The sequence below is a fragment of the Oncorhynchus mykiss genome, chromosome 10 (assembly GCF_013265735.2).
Source record: "Oncorhynchus mykiss isolate Arlee chromosome 10, USDA_OmykA_1.1, whole genome shotgun sequence".
In the NCBI taxonomy this organism is placed as follows: domain Eukaryota; kingdom Metazoa; phylum Chordata; class Actinopteri; order Salmoniformes; family Salmonidae; genus Oncorhynchus; species Oncorhynchus mykiss.
In genome coordinates, this window is record NC_048574.1 from 38,728,482 (window position 1) to 38,749,037 (window position 20,556).

Sequence of the window (20,556 nt, forward strand, 5' to 3'; positions counted from 1 at the left end):
CCTCTGTGTTGTTGTTTTTGTCGCTTTGCTTTATCTTGGCCAGGTCAGTTGCTCTCAACTGGCCTACCTGGTTAAATAAAGGTGAAATAAAATAAAAGTATATAATTAAAAAACATTTAGAAAGTAACCTAAACAACCCTGTCCGTAGGCTAGGTTTTGGTTTTGTAGCATCATTATAAATTATGTTTATGGATTACTCTATCTACCCTGTTGGTCAAAAACAAAAACAAAGCATGTGTGTATGTGACCCCAATTTTGTTTCCCTATCCATGGCAACCAATGTGTCCTATGCAGACTAGAATTGGCAGTGTTAAAATAGTAGACTGTTTTGGTCATGGAATACGGTGGCAGGGTTGGATTCAAGTTCAGAGATTTCTTTAGGCTGGTTTGTTATTGTGCCGACATATTGAGTGTTGATTGCTGTCCTGCAGCATTTTATTTGGTTGAAAGATTGTTGGAATCTAGGGGGAAAACTTGGAAGATGTGCTTTTTGCTCAGTGGATTAAAAAACCAACTTCCTCCACAATGTCTGTTGCAGTGCAGAAACACAGGGGTGCTTAGTACTGGGTGACCGTGCACAACTCCTACCCATAATGATGTCTTTGTATCATTAGAAAGTGCCTTTGGCTTTCTGTCCAAAACTCTGCTAGGACCATTTCAATGCACACACTTCTCCCCAAGCCGAAAGAGAGTATCATTGTGCAAGAGTATGGCAAGACTTGTAGCCCGGGTTAAAATAAACAACTCTATCCCCAAGCTATTAAACAAACACTTGTGAGTCGTGACAACATCAAGTCGTCGTCGTCCCCCCCCCCCCCCCCCCCCCCCCCCCAATGTTGTTTCTTCTCTAGATACGTATAAGGTCTCAAGATTCCCCCAGCCAAAAGTCCAAAGACTAAGGGCCCAAGTGTTGTGCTAGAAATCTAACAGGCAGAAGCAGACCTTTTCTAATTACCCTCCAGTTCCTGACTGCTTACATTACACAAAGTTATTAGTTTGGCCTTAGCAATCAAAGCAAATAAAGAGTCCACACTCTGAAAGACAATCTGTGTTTATTGGCCTTGGTGATGCCGACATTCCAGCTGGTGGCTCCATCCCGAATCCTGATCTTGCTCCACTGACTTTTAATGACCTCAGAAATATGTCATGAGAGCCAACGGTGGAGCCAACGGGCACCCAGACCATTGCAAATGATCCATGAACCAGCCTTATATTCTGGACCAATGTTTCATCAAGCTAAGACCCCTCTTTCTACTTTCAAATCAATAAATATCGTACTGTATATTGGCAGAAAGATAAATAAACAATTTTTTGCTGGTGTTTTCACACTCAACATCTGTAAAAACAAAAGGTGTTAAAATATTTTTTTTGGGGGGGTGGCAGTTCCTATGAATCACTCATCGTAGTTGGACCAAATGAAAAATTATACTGGCTTTCATGAGCACCTATTCCCTAGGACTACTCTTTTACATGCGCTAACAGGCCCTGTTGAAGTGAAATGCACTTAAAGTGAACATGTTGGCTAGTGTTACACGTCTCCAAGGTACAGTGGTTTCACAGTGGAGTTGGTTGCGGCGGCCTGGTCATGTTCAGGATTTGGTCTTGGCAAGAAACGAGGCTCCTGGTTTTTAAAGTGCTGGATATCTTACGTGAGAGCATGAGGAGTCGGGTTCAAGAAACCTGCCACAGGGATAAATCGAACCTGGCAAACAGGGACAAATTATTAAAGGCTCTTTTTAAACCAAGCCATGGCCACACACACTCTGACAGCCCAGAAGGAATAGTCCTCTTCTCCTTACAAAGGGCCTGATGTTTAGGTCAGGTCCAACAGGGAAAGGAGAGACATTGAGCATCCACTCAGCTATGGAAACTGAACATGACTCATCCAAATGAAAAAACAATGTTCAAGTGTGTCTGCGTGTGCATGTCCGTCCGTGGGCGTGTGTGGCCGCGCATGCGTGTGAACATATGTGTAGGCGGAGGAGAGAAAAGAGGACACAATGACTTTCAGAGACAGCACCATTGCATGATCCTTCTCTGCCAAATGTCACCCATCATTGGCTGTGACAGGTCCTGACTGTGATGTGGCTGCAGGTGTCTCCTCAGCAGTGCAGCGTCTGGGAGAGGAGCAGGAGGCCTGTCTCCCACAGCCACATCTACAGCATGGAGCTGAGCAGGCCACAGCCTGACTGACTCACCCGTCCTGTCTGACCTGCCTCCACTACATACAGACATAGGATCTTAATTTGTTCACCATATTGCAGGAGAACTGAGGCTTAAAAAGGCTTCTGAAGTTTGTAATTCCCACTGTTAATTATAATCCACATAATAATTCACATTTCCTGTTGCTGCAGGATTATTTTCCTGCTATAGCAAACTGGCTCAAATTAAGATCCTACGTCTGTACTGGTAGCAGGTGTTTCCTTCTATGGCAAAACTAAACAGCAGATATGAGAACGTGGACATCCTGAAGGTTGTGAGCTGAGTAATGGAGCCTGGACCAATAGGAGACTGGGAGTGGTTTTAAATTCATGACATGACTGACATGATTAAGATTTACATTGACAACATGACATATAAGTCAAATCTATTCATGGACTTTGATTTCAGGAAGACTTTTTAGATCAAAATTGAATTTGTCACAGTCTGCAAGAGCCTATGGGTGTCCAACTTTACCCTCTCTGAGGCAATATAAATATCCACAAACACAAACCCAGTGTATATAGAGGGCTGACCTCACCCTGACAAGAAATGCATGCCTCTGGTCTAGTTCTCTTTAAACAGGATGCACATGGAAGCAACGTTTTTTTTTGCCATTGAGTTTAAATGTCATTGCAAAATGTCCTTAAGCTCAGCTTTCATATTCTTTTGGCATTTGCTCTGATACATATGAATAAAGGTATTCCCCACCTGTGGAAAAGTTTGCCTTTCTTAGTAATATCATTGCACTGAACATCAACAAGATGCAGTAGTGTCCGATGTAGAAGTAAGCAATTATGAGACCATAATTAAATGTAAGCACAGTATAATGAGGCCTAATGGTCACAAAATAAACTGTTTGTTTGGTTGCTGTAATCACAAAGACAGCCCTCTAGTTCTGCCTACTGGCTCTAAATCCCAAGGAGAGCAGCCCACTAGCCCTCCCATTTGTAAGGCTCAAAGCAAATAGGCCTGAAATCACTAGTGTCACCACAGAGCCCTCCCTGGAGACTCCAACAGCTCTGAGATCAGTGATAATATCAAACAGAAAAATGTTCCATTTGGAAAAGGATCTAGGGGAATTCTGCAGTTGTAGGCAGCAGTTTTCTGGGTTCCCTGTATTTTCTAACAAAGCAGTTAACTATCCGAGGTAGTTTTTATTTTTGTTTGTACCTGAACCAGTGGTTGTAAATCTTAATTAACTTACATGGCTGTGCACATGGAGGATAGCAGAACCAATAATACTGCCAATGTGTAATGAAAGTGAAGGTTGGTTTGATCATTTAGCCTTTATCCTTACTTAAACAGTTCAATGTACGCATGTGGAGTAACACCTGGGAAAGCTTAATGAATAATACAAGGCTTTTTAGAGCATCTCTATAACCATGGATCTTTGCCTGCTAATGAGGAGCTCAGCCCTGAAGCAAGAAGAGTACAAAAATAGTTTATTGATAGTTTTACTGAAAGATGCTGATTTTACTTTTTACAATATTTATATTGGTTTTGCTTTGTGCAGGGTTACTAGATGAATCTGGCTTTTTCTTAATTATTTTCAAGTTTTGAATAATCCATACTCTTATTGCTGAAAATATTTTTATCATATTCCACAAGTCTCACGTCTTAAAGTGTCACGACTTCCGCCGAAGTCTGCTCCTCTCCTTGTTCAGGCGGCGTTCAGCGGTCGACGTCACCGGCTTTCTAGCCATCGCCGCTCCATTTTTCATTGATCCCTTTGTTTTGTCTTGTTCCCTGCACACCTGGTTTTCATTCCCCAATCACACTGCATGTATTTATTCCTCTGTTCCCGCTCATGTCTTTGTGTGAAATTGTTTGTGTTACGTGTTAATTTGTGACGCGCCAGACTGGTTTGCTTATACCATGTTGTTCACGAAGATGTTTATTGTTAAACAAATTATTGTGACTGTTTTGCTCGTTTTGCACTTTTGTCTATGGGCTGGAGGTTTTGACGCAGTTGCATCCGTCTGTTGGTTACTCCTGCCTCAATAAAGTGTGCGCCTGTTCACAACTCTCTGCACCTAACTTTGCTACCAGTACGCACACACCGGACATAAAGGCTCACATTTTACCACATCCTTATTTGATGAATCAAGTTTGTCACAGGGATGTAATCTGTTTCATCACCAATAAGCTCCATACTCAGATGAAGGCATGAAAGAGGAATGTGTGCTTCTGAGAGAGCCTCATCAAACACAATCGAAGGAAGCCATGCCAGAGAGAGTCTCTCCCGATGTGTGTGTGTGTGTCTCATGTCCCTGGCCAGCCTTGTGTGGACAGCTCATTAGCATTTCCCATACACTTCCTGGCCCTCAGCTTGGAGAGGCTGCCTGGCACATGTAACTGCTGAGGAAGCCACGTTGAGCCCACCCACATGAAAAAATACTACAGTTTACTATAGAATACTACAGTACTTACTATATAATTCTGTAGTTAACTGTAGTATATTATACTACACACTGTAGTATCCCTCGATCATATGTAGTACTTACTATAGAACATGGGTCTCTAAAAGGTAAATCGTGAGGTACCAGTGGCTTGCAGCACACCTATGACTAGGTCGCCAAACAATTCTGAAAGTACATTCCATTTTCAAGTGTTGCACCGAAAACTGTCATAAACAAATCTCACAAGTATCAGAAACCACAAGCTCCCAACTACTATCTAATCAACACATTGGGTGTTTCTTAAAATGCATACTACGGGGCTCCAAGCATGCAAATTGGAGAACGACAGGGTCGGAGTATGAGTCCAAATTAAAGTATGCGAAACGGAGTACGTAGGGCACTTCTCAAATGCGTACTCCATTTTTACATATTTTGAAGCATCGATGCAAGCTTCAACGGAAAGTATGCTAATCAATTTGACACAACCACCTAAAAAATGTCTTGAAATCAATGGCGGCCATTATTTGAGCTGAAGCGAGAGAATATACACTTCGACTTCAGAATTACATTTTGCCTATTCACATCTCATTTGTTGCCTGACTACAATTTATCTTGATACATTAATAAATACATGCTGTGTTCATTTTGGCATGGTTACCTGCCTACAATACCCACTGTAGTGTGTGTGTGTAGGTCGTAAGTCAATAGAGCTAACTGGCTAGCTACTATTGTTAGCTAGCCAGATAGCCACAAATAATTGTTAGCTAGCTACCCACAAAGAATTGACATCGACCTTGGATAACATTGGTTTTAGGTCATTTTGGCCTTTTATACTGTCTGGTTAGCTGCATTATTAAGATTCACATATAGTAAGCTGATAGTTATGAAGTAAAACATTTAGTTTGTGTATATCTTGTTTAGTTTCTATTTTTGCCATTGTCCTGACTGGACGAAGGTTCAGTGAATGGGAGATGCAGTATAAGGTAATACAGTAGGGGGAGTGCAAGTGCTTCTCAAATTAAATGTGTTAAGCGTTTTCCACACTCTCATACTCAGAAGAGCATACTCAAGAGAACGTCCTCGGAAAATGCATTTGGAGCATGAGAGTGTGGAGCACGGTAATATGCATATTGAGAAACACCCAATATCTGCAAGTTAATTTCCAGCAATATTGACTATGTCTGTTTGTGTGGTGTGCGCGTTTGTCAATCACACCGTGTGTAACCGTGTGTGATAACCATCTTATGGGTTGACAGAAATACTTTTTCCAAAACCTTCTCAATTAAATGTTAACTGCAAAGTAGGCTTACCTGGCAGAAGAATATCATGAGTAAGAATATAATTTGTATCTATTATTTGGTATTTGCAAACATTTCCATGAAACGAGTAGCAGCAGTACAGAACAATCGCTAGACCGGCACATTAGACAGCACATTTCTCACTTGCTAGATGCACAATTAAAGGGCCAGATGCGCAATTAAAGGGGAATTACACTTACAAATGCACATTTCTTTCAGACCTAAATATTGTAGTATATTGTAGAATACTATAGGGGGAAAAAACTAGTAAAATTACAGTAAGGTCCGCAAAAACACTACCTTTTAACTATAGTAAATAATATAAAGTATTTAATTTGCATATACCCTTCCCACTCCCATTCCCCATATCGCAATTTGTGCCACCCATACAGTGTATTCCGAAAGTATTAAGACCCCTTCCCTTTTTCCAGATTTTCTTTCATTACAGCCTTATTCTAAAATGTAATATATAACATGTTTTCCTCACCAATCTACACAAAATAACCCATAATGACAGAGTGAAAATGTGTTTTTAGAAACAGTCCACCTGTGGTAAATTCAATTGATTGGACATGATTTGGAAAGGCACACACCAGTCTATATAAGGTTCCACATTTGACAGTGCACGTCAGAGCAAAAACCAAGCCATGAGGTCCATGGAATTGTTCGTAGACCTCAGAGACAGGATTGTGTCGAGGCACAGATCTGGGGAAGGGTACCAAAAAATGTCTGCAGCATTGAAGGTCCCCAAGAACACAGTGGCTTCCATCTTTATTAAATGGAAGAAGTTTGGAACCACCAAGACTCTTCCTAGAGCTGGCCACCCAACCAAACTGAGCAATCTGGGGAGAAGGGCCTTGGCCAGGGAGGTGACCAAGAACCCAATGGGCACTCTGACAGAGCTCCAGAGTTCCTCTGTGGAGATGGAATAACCTTCCAGAAGAACAACCATCTCTACAGCACTCCACTAATCAGGCATTTATGGTAGAGTGGCCAGACAGAAAGCCACTCCTCAGTAAAAGGCTTTTGACGGCCCGCTTGGAGTTTGCCAAAAGGCACCTAACGGACTCAGACCATGAGAAACAAGATTATCTGTTCTGATGAAACCAAGATTGAACTCTTTGGCCTGAATGACATGCCTCATGTCTGGAGGAAACATGACACCATCCCTACGGTGAAGCATGGTGTTGGCAGCATCATGCTGTGGGGATGTTTTTCAACGGCAGGGACTGGGAAACTGGTCAGAATTGAAGGAATGATGGATGGTACTAAATATAGGGAAAATCTTGAGGCTTTGACTAGGCCATTCTAGATATTTAACTGTTTCCCCTTAAACCACTCAAGTGTTGTTTTAGCAGTGTGCTTAGGGCCATTGTCCTGCTGGAAGGTAAACCTCCGTCCCCGTCTTAAATCTCTAGAAGACTGAAACAGATTTCCCTCAAGATTTTCCCTATATTTAGTACCATCCATCATTCCTTCAATTCTGACCAGTTTCCCAGTCCCTGCCGATGAAAAACATCCCCACAGCATGATGCTGCCACCACCATGCTTCACTGTGGGGATGGTGTTCTCGTGGTGATGAGAAGTGTTGGGTTTGCACCAGACATAGCGATTTCTTTGATGGCCAAAAAGCTACATTTTAGTCTCATCTGACCAGAGTACCTTCTTCCATATGTTTGGGGAGTCTCCCACATACCTTTTGGCGAAAACCAAACGTGTTTGCTTATTTTGTTCTTTAAGCAATGGCTTTTGTCTGTCCACTCTTCCGTAAATTCCAACTCTGTGGAGTGTATGTTTTAAAGTGGTCGTATGGACAGATACTCCAATCTCCGCTGTGGAGCTTTGCAGCTCCTTCAGGGTTATCTTTGGTCTCTTTGTTGCCTCTCTGATTAATGCCCTCTCTTTGTTGTGGTGCCATATTCTTTCCATTTTTTAAATAAGGGATTTAATGGTGCACCGTGGGTTGTTCAAAGTTGCTGATATATATTTATATTTATTTATCTTATTTAGGTGGCTTCTTAGCAAAGGGGGTGAATACATATGCACGCACCATGTTTCCATTTTTTATTTTTTTTAAAACATTTTTTAAAAACATGTTATTTTTAAAATTTCACTCCACCAATTTGGACTATTTTTTGCATGTCCATTACATGAAATCCAAATAAAAATCTATTTAAAGTACAGGTTGTAATGCAACAAAATAAAACAACGGCAATGGGGATGAATACTTTTGTAAGGCACTGTACTATAGAATTTTTTTCTTGTGGGCACCGTGCCACAGTTACATTTCAAAGACCTCAAAGAGGGCGGTGTTTCGTGTGAAACCCCCGTTCTATGTTCTTATTGTGTTTCAGAGCCGTGTAATGGAGGCTGCTCTGACTGAGCTAATGGTACAGACTTGGTGCTGTAGCTGCAGGCTTTGCTATTTCAATACTAACTACTCTGCAAAACACTGCCCTGTTTGCCATACACGTAGACTCTCTCTAAAGTGCATTTACTGTATTATGGTGTTATGTGATTTTCTCAAGTCTTTTAGGCCATAGATAAAGCCAGTAGGGCATTATTTTCAGTGAATTGAAAGGAAATGTGCTTTTCTTTTCTTTATTTTGAGCTTGTCCTCCAACCATTGCACTCAAAATGTTAAACGGCTCAGCCTCTGTTTTCCATTTTTCCAGAGAAGGACTGTGTCATTATTCTGTGTTGGCTGGGTGGTGGTGAGACACTGTGAATTTTGTGCTGGCACATTAGTCATATGAGACAAGAAATGCAGTTTCTCATATTCTGTTGACGTGTCAAATGTACTTGCTTTTTCACATCCAATGAAGCTGAGTTCAAAAAAAGAAATGGATTTATGCTGACATTCTGTTCAAAAACCCACAAACCAATATGACGTGGTGTAGCAGCACATACAGAAGTCCAGAGCCTACCCTGTCAATGAATAAGAAGAAAGCCTAGTTCAGCAAGGAAAGACTGTTACTGCCATCTAATGGCTCAAAGAGATCAAATTGTTTTTCTTAGCCAATAACTGCGTCAATTAGCTATTTATTTATTTCTGAAGATTTTTATTTTTATGTTTAGTTGCCTCTAATTTCACATTTAGCCTTTTAGTTTCCGCAAATGCTTATTTTTATATGTCATGGTGTCTCCGGAGTTATTAAGACGGCCTCAAACTTCAGAATGACAGATATTTATTAAGTAGTACTTTAAACTATTTTAACTTTGCACCACTGTATAAAACAGTAAGTTACAATGGCCTTATATTAATTAAGAATGATTGGAAATCATAATATTTTAGAGAAAAGAAAGACTATAAAAGCTCAGACCTTTTCTCTTTCTAAAGTGTCCACTCTTTCACTTCTGTTTTGAGTGAAATATGGTCTCTATCATAGGGCCGCTCTTGGAATTTGTACCCTGACGGTTTATTTAGGGCAGGTTATCTCAGTGTGCAGCGACATAATTCTTAATGGCACAGGGTTGTGTTGCGTGACCCAGGTCATTAGTCCACTCCAGACAGTGGGAAGAACTGATAAAATTCTAGGAGGGTTAATGAATTACAGTTTAGGGCAGATGAGTGGCTCCTCTTATGATGTAATTCACCCTAAGTCCCCTCTACCTGCCAGGCATTACTCATCCTGACCCCTGACCCTTCAACTCTGTTATTCCAGGTCCTGTCAGAGAGAATGTGCTGAGTTGCAAGGAGCCTTATCTGCTAAGCCTGTTGAGTGTTTGTTTAAAGGCATGTCGATGATGATCCGGGAACAGCAAAATGAAAGTAAGAATGTACTGGGATAGTTCTAAAGGGATTTTCATTTTTCCTCAAACATGCAAATGCTGTGTAGGCATATACAAACTCCAATGAATTCATGTTTCAATATGTTAGTAAATTATTTCATTACTATAGGCATTTTATTACACAGTTACTGTAAATTCAAGTATATAATCTAATGTGTTCTAGCTTGACTGTACTGAGTTGTACATTATGTGATACTATTTCCGATTGAGGGAATGAATGTGAATGTTGAGTTAGTTTTTCCTTGCTTCACCACAGCAAAGAAAAGGGTAGCTCTATTATTCAGCATCCTTTCCCATTTATAGAATGGCACTGGGTGGGGTGCAGCACTGGATAAAAAACTAAAACAATGGCTGCCCATGTTGTGGTTGGCAGGCGGAACACTATCATTATCAAATCATTTAAGTGACAACCGCCTGCCATCGACCAACATAGAAAGTATGATGAAAGCTATCATTAATAGAAGACCACGAGATGGTTATTGTTGGCCTTTTTTAGTTACAGAGGAAGTCAGCTTGTCATTGGAGTTGTTTTTTATGAAATGTCATAAATCCTTGTTGGAGATGGAATAAGTAATGTTGTCAGTCATGATGGCTGATACTTCACATTAAATACAATGCATCAGATTGTCTAGTTTATAGAATCTGCATTATTACAAAGTGCAAAACATTCCGTTTTGAATTTTGATTAGAGCTTTTCTGCAATCATACATACAATTTTATAAATCTTCTGTGCACTGGCATCCATCTAACAATTCCCACAACTGTAATAACTAGATGTTGGCTCCAGGTACTATGGCTGTTGGTCTATCGAGAAACAGCCTGGCAAATGATTAATTTTGCCAAGAGTAAGGTAGGCATTTTTCATGGGGCCCTCCACACAGTATGTTACAAATTTTACGAATGATATATAGGTTTACACTACCACTGTGATTGTATGCACTTGTCCATACATGTTAACTGTTGATAAATATACATCTAGTTTCTCAGATACAGTACATTTCTGAGTAGCATATTTCATCTCAGATATTTTAGTGTAGGGTCTTATGTGGATCACACTAGCATTTTCACAGGTGCGTTGTTATCACCTGAGACCTGGAGCCATCACAAATCAAACAGGCAGAGACTGAGAGCTTTGGCCCTCAGAGTATAAGGGCCTGAGGTGATTCACTCCATGGCTCAGCATTCTGGCCTATCACGTTACGCCAGCTCTCCAAACATACCAAGGCCATCTAAGCCTGCCAAAGGAAGTGTTATCTTACCTCACAGTTCAGCAAGTTTGAACTCCTCTACTTTCAGTACCCACGCCATCCCCTTAGCCTTCAGGAGTATTTAAGGACTGAATCAGGATCAGCTTCTGAGGGACCTCTGGAAACACAAACCTCTGTGGCAGCTTAGACAGTAATCAGGAGCTGGGCTGAGACTGATACTAGCATTATGCCAGGTAGTGGTGGCTGACCCCTGACCTTGGAGTTTGAAACTGATCATTGGAGCTCTTGGGAGAGGCAGTGTATTATTCTAATTGAGAAGCAGAATACTGTTGATATGCACGCATAGGACATTCATGAGTCTTCTTCTCGGGGGATGGGTTACTCAGGCAGTCACCCTCTCCATTACACTCAATCCGTGTCCTTCTGACACACAGGGGGCAAATAACCAATGAATGTCTCCCATGATTTCTCCATCAATGCTCTGCTGTAACCCAAAGCTTTTTGACAAACATTAGAGGACTGAATGTTCTCGATATATCTATTGACTGGATGTTCTCAGTGACGTGGGAAAGTTTTTGATTGTCCACTGATCCGATTCACTGCTATTGACATTTTCTATTTTGGTTTTTGTCCATTATTTACCCAATAAATATTTACTTGTTTGTCCAGTAATTTGGTTATGGGTGGTTGTGTGTGGGCCCGAGGTTTGTTATGAGTGAGACCCTTGAGTCTTTAAGAGCAACTTCCTGAGAGAGGGAGTTCGACAGCCACACTGACGGCAGGATGCTGCAACAAAACACCCACAGTCTTCCATCATCACCAACCCACTAACCATGTCGCCACAGAAACCAATGAGCCCTGAGCGACAATCAATGGTAATATGGTGAATCAAAACATAGGCCGTCTTTCATCTGGAGTCGTATGCATAAATAAAGAAGTGTGTTCACCCGCAAGTATTCTCAACAGAGGAGGTTGGTGGCACCTTAATTGGAGAGAATGGGCTAGCGGTAATGGCTGGAGAGGAATAAGTGGAAGGGTATCAAATACATAAACACATCCTTTCCGTGTTTGATGCCATTCCATTTGCTCCATTCTGGCCATTATTGAGTCATCCTCCCCTCAGCAGCCTCCTGTGGCTCAAGTATGTGTATAATCTAGGTTAGATGACATATCTAATGGTAATGACTTCGCCTTCCCACTGGGCACACGCTGGTTGAATAAACGTTGTTCCCACATCATTTCAATGAAATTACATTGAACCAACATGGAATAGACATCTATGCCCAGTGGGTTTACTCTTTATTCCCCAACAACAAAAGATGTAACACAACACCACATCTGACAATGGTGGAGGCGTAAAACCACTACATCATTGTCGCTGTCATTGTTTGATATGGCAGTCATCTATAAAGAAATAAAAACAACCATAGTAACCTCTTTATAGAGAAAGCACCTCTAAATCTAATCCACTCAAACATATTGACTAGTGCAGCTAGAGGGTGCCAGGTTGAGTTTAATCTATACTAAGCTTTTACTCAGCAATTGAAATGGAAAGGGAAAGGGGGATACCTAGTCAGTTGTCCAACTGAATGTATTCAACTGAAATGTGTCTTCCACATTTAACCCAACCCCTAAGCAGATAATTACCATCTCATTATCCCCCTTGTCCTCAGTCCAAGGCTCAGGGATTGATAAAATGCCTAATGATAGTACATCAAATCAAACTTTATTTGTCACATGCGCCGAATACAACAAGTGTAGACTTTACCATGAAATGCTTACTTACAAGCCCTTAACCAACAGTGCAGTTCATGAAGAAGAAAATATTTACCAAGTTGACTAAAACAAAAAGTCATAATAAAAAGTAACAATAAGAATAACGAGGCTATATTCAGTGGGCCCCAGTACAGAGTCAGTGTGCAGGGGTACAGGCTAGTTGAGGTAATCTGTACATGTAGATGGGAGTAAAGTGACTATGCATAGATAATTTTATTTTATCTTTATTTAACTATGCAAGTCAGTTAAGAACAAATTCTTATTTTCAATGACAGCCTAGGAACAGTGGGTTAGCTGCCTGTTCAGGGGCAGAATGACAGATTTGTACCTTGTCAGCTCGGGGATTTGAACTTACAACCTTCTGGTTACTAGTACAACGCTCTAACCACTAGGCTACAAAAGGGAGGGAGGGGTCATTTTATGAATTGGGGTGGCGATTTTATGAATTGTTCAGCAGTCTTATGTCTTGGGAGTAGAAGCTGTTGAGGAGCCTTTTGGTCCTAGACTTGGCATGGCCATTATGTGTGTCACGTCCTGACCTTAGTTAATTTTTTATGTTTTTGGTCAGGGTGTGAGTTGGGGTGGGCATTCTATGTTTTGGTTCTATGTGTTATATTTCTAGGTGTTTGGCCTGGTATGGTTCCCAATCAGAGGCAGCTGTCAATCGTTGTCTTTGAATGAAAACCATACTTAGGCAGCCTGTTTTCGCACTATGGGTTGTGGGTAGTTGTTTTCCGTTTCAGTGTTTGCACCATACGGGACTGTTTCGGTTCTCATGTATTCTCTTGTTCTTTTGTATTTAGTGTTCAGTTAATTAAAGGAAATATGAACACGTACCATGCTGCGCTTTGGTCTACTCCTGCTTCCTCAGACGAACATTGTTACAATGTGCCTGTATTGTGGCCTTCTGGGAATGTGATGTGGAGTCTGTCTAAACTAAAGCACATCTCTATCTTTGAATTTCTTCCCAGTGCAGAACCGGAATCCTGACCTGCCTGGCTCTGATGTACGATGCTGGCCCTGAGGTTGAAGCAAGCCCGAACAGTACCATTTTGTTCTGAGTGCATGGCCCCACACATGGCCTTAGTGTTCATGAAGCTATCAGTGGTAAATATGTACACATCTCTCCGGGATCTGGTTTGTGGTCTTCCAGACAGCTGATACCGCTGTGATGTACTACGGAGCACAAAGACATAGAGATATTTACAGCAAACGGTGTCAAAGGAAGGCCTCGATCATCATCAAGGACCTCAGGCACCCGAGCCACGGTCTGTTCTCCCTGCTAGCATCTAGCAGACGGAGACAGTACAGGTGTATCAGAGCCGAGACCAAGAACTGCCATCACTAGTCGGCTACCTGCCCGGTACTCTGCCCTGCACCTTGATACTAATGCCTCATGTACAGTATATAGAGTCATTGAATGCTGGTCACCTCATATTCTGTTTATATACTGTGTATTTACAGTATATACTGTATTCTCAACATAGCTCATCCTAATATACCTACTACTGTGCCTTTCCAAATGATATACTGCCTATACACACACTACGTATTTGTATTCTGGATACTAACACATGTTCACTCTACTCTAGATTGTAAATTGGACTCGTTCAGTTTTTTCTTGATTTCCTGTTTTGATTATTTGTGTAATTGTATTCTATTTGCGTGACTTTCTACTACACTGTTAGAGCTAGTAACATAAGCATTTCGCTGCAACTGCTATAACACCTGCAAATCTGTGTATGCGACCAATAAACTTTGATTTGATTTGACAAAGGAAACAACAAACTGTGGTGTTTGAGCTGGAGTGAGGAGGGGAGTGAGGAACTGCCCAGCACACTGTGCTTATATCAAAGAAAACTTCCTTCACATCACGCCTCCCACCCTGTCACACGCACACACAAACACACATATATACACACACACCACAAGAGGTTGGTGGCACATTCATTTGAGAGGACAGGCTTCTGGTAATGGCTGGAGTGGAATGTGTGGAATGGTATCAAATATATCAAACATGGTTTACAAGTGTTTGATGCCATTCCATTTGATTCGTTCCGGTCATTATAATGAGTCGTACTCCTCTCAGCAGCCTCCTGGGGCACACACAGGCATGCAGACACATGCACGCACACCAACAACAACTTCTGACTTTCTCTTGCCCTCATTGTTTTTAAGAGTGGGGTTGAGTGTCCAAAAAAGCAGCCTTTACAGAGGAGTGAGAGTTCTATTTCACCATGTGGACTAGTGTCAGGAGGATATTGTACAAAGCCATATGCATCAATGACAGATTAATTCACAAAGAAAATGTTGTCAGACAACTTTCCCACCCCCCCCATTAGGTTCTAAAAGGTCAGAATTGCCGTTTCGAGAAATATTTAGTACTGTTTTCAAAATATACGCATTACAATGCATATACCCACAGTACTGTAACTGTCGTTGTGACTAAACAGAGAGCAGTTTCATTTTGTCTCATTTTGAATTATTAGAAACTGACAGCATCACCCACTGTAGAATATGAATGTGTATACTTATTTTGTCATTACAAAACAATAATAGTTGATTACAGGCTTATTGTTCCATTGCTTTTAAAAACGTTTTCATAATTGATATGGTTTCTATTGCCCTCTATTGGCTATGAACATGTACATTGTTGTTATAGAATTCCCTTACCAGCAGGGGGAACTATAGTTCTTATAGAATGGCAGCAAAAAAAGCCTCTTATTTACATGTTCCTTATGAGTGCATTTCACACAACTTTTGGATTATAATAGGATTTTAAGGCTAACATGAATGTCCTACTTAATATAATGTTTGTGTCATCATTTAAAATCAATTGCATTATAATTAAACACTTCAACTTCAACCAGTAAATTGGCTCTTTGGGCTAGCTTTTGCTACAACCTATGTCAATGAGCGTTAGCATTGTAGCTAACACTTGCTGCATCCAAAATAGTTATTTTGCAAAGATCACAACCAAATGTAATCTTAGCGACTGTTAAAGCAAAAATCAAAACAGAATTGTAAGCGTATGAGAACCCCAAAAGTGATTTTGTTTAGAAGTAATAAAAACGTACATCTAGGCTATGTTGAATGGGCGCAGATGGAGATGGCTTTCTTTCTGCCGCCAATAGTCGTGTGCATCTTTGCATGACATCAGTGTGTTGTGTACTGGAAAGGGGTCTATAGTACTGGTATGTAGCCTGTCACCATATTGTCTATGGTTCCTTTCATATGGTTGATTGAAATCATGTGGTATTGCAAGTGGCTTGATAATGGAAGGCAGCATGTGGGATTTCAGTATCGGCAGACAGAATTGAGGTTGAAGCCAGGTGCAGCTATACCATATCTGAATCAGGCATTTCTTGGCCATAGAAGTTACAGAGACACCTGCTCAATGCAAAGCCATGGAAACTGAAGGTTTATAATCATTTATTTTAGTTACCTTAAACTGATTGTGTGTGTGTGTGTGTGTGTGTGTGTGTGTGTGTGTGTGTGTGTGTGTGTGTGTGTGTGTGTGCGCGTGTGCGCGTGTGCGTGTGTGCGTGTGTGTATTGTAGAAACATGGTAATAATTCCCCTTTGAAACTGGGTAAATGAAAGGGGAACTAGAGTCTCAGATTTCACATGATGCATATGCATCATATTCCGCATCCATCACAGGAAAATCCTGACATCATGGAGGAAGAATTTTCTAATTCCATTTGGGCAATTGTCCACAGATGCAGCCTTAAAAAGTACCATATTTCAATGAAGATAAATGTATATCCACTCTTATTACGTTTTTAAGCACAAAATACTGTACTTTCATCTTCTGCCTTTATAATAATATACATAACTTTACTGAGCGAGAAGGACTGATTGTGGAATTTACTGCTGGTGTTTTCCAATTTTAAAATGCAGAATGCATTGGCAGGAATATTAGGATAGAACCTATCTGTTTATTTATTTTCCCTTTCATGCTTCAACTATTTGCACATTGTTACAACATTGCCAATAATATAGCATTTGACATGTCTATAATTTTACGTGTTTATTTCCCTTTAGTTTCTTGTCTGTTTCACTTGCTTTGACAAGTGAAATAGATAATAAACAAAAGTTAAATAAACTATAGAAAATGAACAGTAAACTTTACACTCACAAAAGTTCCAAAGGAATAGAGACATTCCAAATGTCATATTATGGCTATGTACAGTATGGTAACAATGTGCAAATAGTTAAAGTACAAATGGGAAAGTAAATAAACGTAAATATGGGTTGTATTTACAATGGTGTTCTTTACTGGTTGCCCTTTTCTTGTGGCAACAGGTCAAAAATCTTGCTGCTGTGATGGCACACTGTGGTATTTCACAGTCCCCAAATCGAAAACAAATTCAAGAAAATGTACAGTATTATATAGAGACAATATTGCATGGAACATTGTTCCATCTGAAATTGCTCAAATATACAGCAAACCTGGTTTCAAAAAAACAGATAAAGCACCACCTCACGGCACAACGCCTCTCCCCTATTTGACCTAGATAGTTTGTGTGTATGTAGGCTATGTGTGCCTTAAAAAAAGTTCCGTCCTTGAGCTGTTCTTGTCTATTAATGTTCTGTATTATGTCATGTTTCATGTTTTTTGTGGACCCCAGGAAGAGTAGCTGCTGCTTTTGTAACAGCTGATAGGGATCCTAATAAAATACCAAATTACAAAATAGAAATGGGAGTTTATCTCTCTCAATAGCACGGCTATGCTCACTGAGTCTGTACATAGTCAAAGATTTCCTTAATTTTGGGTCAGTCGCAGTGGTCAGGTATTCTGTTCAGAGACAAAGTAATTCTCTTTTTGTTTTCTCATGATTTGGTTGGGTCTAATTGTATTGCTGTCCAGGGGCTCTGTTTGTGTTTGTGAACAGAGCCCCAGGACCAGCTCGCTTAGGGGTCTCTTCTCCAGGTTCATCTCTCTGTAGGTGATGGATTTGTTATGGAATGTTTGGAAATCGATTCCTTTTAGGTGGTTGCAGAATTTAACTGCTCTTTTCTGGATTTTGATTATCGTGTATTGACCTAATTCTAACACTTGGGGCTCCCGAGTGGCGCAGAGGTCTGAGGCATTGCATCTCCGTGCGTCATCTCCGAGGTGTCACTACAGGCCCTGGTTCAATTCCAGGCTGTATCACAACCGGTCGTGATTGGGAGTCCCATAGGGCGGCGCACAATTGGCCCAGCGTCGTTAGGATTTGGCCGATGTAGGCTGTTATTGTAAATAACTATTGATTTTAACTGACTTGCCTAGTTAAATTTTAAAAATCTGCTCTGCATGCATTATTTGGTATTTTAGGTTGTACACGGTTTCACTCTCAACAACATCTATCCAAAATAATCCTATTGCATTTATATTGTCTTATTTCGGACCTGCCTTCCTGCCTTTGGGATAACAACTCCCATTGTTAGGGCAGAGACATGAGCATCTTGTCATTTTATACAGATCTCCGGATGGATACACAGCCTGCTACTTTTGGTTAGATGCACACATACCGCACACAACACAACGATGAGGGACAGAGACCGTTTGTGAAAGTATGCCTTATCTACGTACTTTGAAGAACTAGTAAAATTATTTTGTCAGACAGCTCTGCTGCATACTTAGGTAGGCTAGCTAAATAGAATGACTAAAGGCAGTACAGTACAGTAAAGGCAGTACAGTACAGTACAGGCAGTACAGTATGGGGAGCACTGTCTGAGCAGAGATGAGATGATTACTTTTAAGGAATGAAAAATAATAAAGTCATCACTTAAAAACAAAGTAATATACACAACTGAAATATTGTATTATTATGTCTACCCAATGTGGACCTGATTGAATGTTCACTATTTTGGCCTTTGGAATTTCCATTAAAAAGCTCTAAAATCATTGTAATGTCGAAAAAGATTATCAAGACCGAAATCCTGGATTATTTTTTTATAATCTTACCGAAACCGAACCAACCTCAAAAAGCACTAATCGCTCGGCACTACTACATATAGTAGTGCACCACCATCACACTGCATTAAAATGTATTACACCAGTTTATGCTTTACTGGCATGGGGACAATTCTAGAGCACATTCAACAGCCAAATTCACGTATCTTCTTTACACCAGTCATCTGTGGCCGACCAGTTATTTAGAAATCACTACTGAGAAACCACAAGGGCAGGAGAGGTGTCCTCTGTAAAATTACTATGGCTTCATATACTCAATCTGTGGCCCAATAAACTATTCCTGGATTTGTGAGGATTGAATGCTCTTTCACTAGGGAGGCAGGGGGGAAATAATGTTTGAAAAAAATCCAGGTTAACGCACTAAAGAAATGTAATAAAGCACAGGCAGTGTTTGAAGTAGCACGCCATGTTAAAACGACTAGGGTCTGTAGCTGGCAGGTTACCAGGGCAGATGGTTCTTATTTAACCTTTGATCTTGATGCCAAGGTCTGTCATAAAGAAAGCCTATTCTCCCCATCTGCTGGTGACAAGGGCTCATCTTTAAAGCCTATTTGACATAAGAGAGGTGAGCCACATGTTCATGTGCATCACAGGGTTAGCTACCCTATACAGTCTGATCTCCCATGGATAACATGACGTTTATACAATAGGCTGTTGTCTGACTTCAGAGATGTGTTGTAAAATGTCTTTGTCCAAATAGTCTGATTTGCGCAGAGCTTGAACATGTATGTCTGTCTCTCCAATCCAATGGCGATTTTAGCACGTAAATCTTGGTGCGGCAGACTCCCAAAATGTATTTTGTGATGCATGCCAGCAAAGCCACTACACAACACAACACTAAATAATACATTCATTACACTATAATGGTGACAAACAGTTACCACAAACTGTTAGGGCCTACATAAAGCTGTCCCAACAGCAGAGTCCCAACAGCAGTCCCAACACCTTACCACTGCTACACCTGGCTATCAGCAGAGCCTTGTCTGGCAGTGAAACAGTTCATTCAGTCTCATTTAATGATATGGCTGACTTGCTTAAACAAATGTGGTTTCTACTGACAATTGAGATTTACAAACTATAGCATAAGGGGACGACGAGCGGATAAGAGGCAATCTGTCATTTGGATTAAGACATAAATGAGCAAGCTAGGACAGACGTAGTCAATATAACTATTTGTTCAGCACTTTTGAAATGTACAGCGACAGAATTCAGAACATGGGCCATTCTTACAGTTCTCCCTGTACACCAAGTCAGAACCATAGGATAAATAAAGGGGGCAGATAAGTAGACAATGAAAGCTCTTACAATAGATTATAGGCTACATGTGCACCACCAAGTGAGAACAGTAGGCTAAATTATGTGGTGGGAAATGAACCTAATCATTAGGGTAAGGCACATGGGCTACTAACAGCTTACTACACAACATACACTTAGTATTACTTTCTTAGCTACAATATACATATCTCCCTGGCATATTACATAATTTATGCAGCAGCATACAATACATTTTTGGACTCACCTTGTTGTGCTGTGCTCACTTGAACAGGAAGGTGGCGCATCAGTTTTTCGCAGGCAAATTGTCATCAAAAAATTGTCATCAAACTTTCATCAAAGTCTGGCATTTTCTGGATTTATTGTGCTTTCAAGATAACTGGGAACTCTGAAAAAAACAAGGTTGAATCTTGAGGACGTCAGTGATCTTCAGGTTAGAGCTCTAGAAGAGACCAGAGTTCCCGACTTGCAATTCCGAGTTGGATCACTGTTCAAAATGTATTTTCCCAGTCAGAGCTCGTTTTTGTCTGAGTTCCCAGTTGTCTTGAACACGGCAGAAGTCATGCTGGATTGACAGCATGGCCAATGTTGAATGTTTATCATTTTAAGCTTGGAAAAGAGACCCTTAAACCCATTTAACCAATG

General features: G+C 40.7%; 1 long non-coding RNA gene across 1 annotated transcript; it reads left to right on the top strand.

The window, feature by feature from the left end:
* The first annotated feature begins 5,661 nt into the window (after positions 1-5,661).
* On the top strand, positions 5,662-14,776 carry LOC110534919. Its single transcript, XR_002475183.2, has 3 exons — positions 5,662-5,719; positions 9,565-9,671; positions 13,647-14,776. It is a non-coding gene; the product is annotated as an uncharacterized LOC110534919 (long non-coding RNA).
* Positions 14,777-20,556: the final 5,780 nt, after the last annotated feature.